The sequence below is a fragment of the Maniola hyperantus genome, chromosome 3 (assembly GCF_902806685.2).
Source record: "Maniola hyperantus chromosome 3, iAphHyp1.2, whole genome shotgun sequence".
In the NCBI taxonomy this organism is placed as follows: domain Eukaryota; kingdom Metazoa; phylum Arthropoda; class Insecta; order Lepidoptera; family Nymphalidae; genus Maniola; species Maniola hyperantus.
The window spans coordinates 6,127,158-6,129,450 of record NC_048538.1 but is presented as its reverse complement, the minus strand read 5'-3'; the positions used below and the strand labels follow the sequence as shown (position 1 = coordinate 6,129,450).

The 2,293-nt window shown below is 35.7% G+C and overlaps 1 non-coding gene across 1 annotated transcript; it reads left to right on the top strand.

The window, feature by feature from the left end:
* Positions 1-323: 323 nt before the first annotated feature.
* TRNAR-CCU (transfer RNA arginine (anticodon CCU)) lies at positions 324-396 on the top strand. The gene has a single exon. It is a non-coding gene; the product is annotated as a tRNA-Arg (tRNA).
* Positions 397-2,293: the final 1,897 nt, after the last annotated feature.

The window sequence follows — 2,293 nt, the reverse complement described above, 5'->3', positions numbered from 1 at the left end:
GCCAACTGTAAATTGTACTTAGGACATTTTGCAAGTCAATGTAGCTAATTCTGTACTGTACACAAATCTCTAAACTAAATTGACAGGCCTAAAACAATCTTATTCTATCCTTTTACACAAGCATTGTGAAAGGGATAGAAAATTAGAAATATATTTAGACCTGTAATTACTTCAGTTTAGAGTTTAGTAAGTACAACAGAATTAGCCACAATGATCATATCACTGGATGTACATAATAATTTATTTTTTATATTTTTCATTCCTGAAAGAAATGATAAGGATGCAATGGATAACCGTCTATAATTTAGATCATCCCGTCACCAGCCCCTGTGGCCTAATGGATAAGGCATCGGCCTCCTAAGCCGGGGACTGTGGGTTCGAGTCCCACCAGGGGTACACAATATTAATTTTATTGTTTTAATTTTAACTAACTATGTAAGTATTTTTGAACATTATTTAATTGAACATTATTATTTTAATGATTTAGGGCTGATTTTTCAATCCATGAAAAAAAATTACTACAAAAATTAAAGTTAAATTCCTTTATTAAATTAATATTACCTATTGGTGATCGGTTTTAAAAAACGAAGTTTCAGAATTGTTTGCTAATTAAAATCTCTAAATTAAATTTACCCAGCTAGTTTTCAAATTCCAGCAAATTAGCCAGGAAAAAATGTTTCTAGTAAGATATTTCTAATTAAACTTTTTGACAGGTTTGCTCTTGCTGAAAGAATACAAATTGAAAATCGGCTCTAAAAAGTTAATTTTCAGAATTTTGTAGGAACTAATAAAACCCTACAACCAATTTTTAAAAAGGATTAATTACTAATAGGATATCCCTGTCTCAATCCAGCTAGCCAAATTTAGAACATTTTATTATTTGCAATTTTATAACTATACATTTAGATCTTTCCTTTGTCTAAATCTATTTATTACCTGAAACCCAGACGCCTAAAAAAATCAATAAGCCTACCAAACAATCCTCTGAAAGATCCCGTAACGATCCGAGTGCGGACGGTCAGGGTCTACAATACCGTACTACGTAGATATATGTAGGTACCGTAGTCTATACAGCATTTAGGTACTATACATTGCGTGCATTGTGCGTCTGTCTGCGACCTTGGGCCGGGTCGTCTGAGGCCTGAATCCGCTGAAACTGCGATGCGGCGGGTGGGGGGGTTGAGCTCTGGGAGGGAGAAAGTCGATATTCAAATCGCATATAGGCACAATGCGCCGATTTCATATTTTAAATCTAACTCTATTTCAAGTTTTTATGGAAGGAAATTTATTTTTGGAGACGGTGCGTCTGCATTCTGAAATATAAATGTATTTTTAAGAAAATTAGAATGGCGACCTCGCACCGGAAAGCGCGGCATTGGAAAACCTCTCAATAGGCGGATAGACGACATTAAACGAGTCGCAGGGAGCCGCTGAATTCAGGGGGTGAAAGGCTGTGGCGTGAGGTCGAGGAAGTTCCTACAAGACGCGTATGTCCAGCAGTGGACGTCTGTCCAATATAATGATGATGATGATGATATTTAAAGGTACGTTAGGTTTTCATATTTATATGCTAGGTTCTTTAAAATCTGATTTTCTATTCGAATTGAATTCATTCAATTTTAATATGTACCTAATTACATTTAATTTTCAATTCAATTGTGGTAGTTTTTTACCGCTCTGGCAGTAAAAATTAATGCATCGGATAATTACCTACGTAACTAAACTGTGGTAGATAGGTATCTTAGATCGGCTTGATAATAAAGTCGTAAATCCTCTGTAGCGGATATAGGTAGATACAACTTTTTAAAATTTTAATGCTAAATCTCAAATTTTCGTTATAATAACCAAGGAATATTGAACAAAAATGTAGTAGGTATACAAAATGATACCTGTAAACTAATTAAAACTTAAAAGTTAAAATGTAATTAAATACGTTCCTAAAGGCTCCGTTCCACTGTTGCCCACACTATGCAAGGATACAAGGCGCAGGTCGTAGTATAGAGAAAGAGACCGAGAGGGAAAGACCTTCTTTATTTTATGAACGCTGAAAGTTTCTCTGCGTATTGTCCCCAACATTGAGATGAACGTTTTGTCTGTGAAGTACTTTTCACCACACCTCTCCAAATAAAATAAGGTTTGCACAGTTTTGGTTTGCGCGAGCTTACTCGTGTGTGGCCTTGTGGCCACTGAGTGTTACGCCTTTCGCTTCATCTTGCCTATGCAGTTTTAAGTTAAAACTACTTTTAACGGCAAGACGTAGTATGTAGCCGGAGCGTAACATTTTCATCGAATG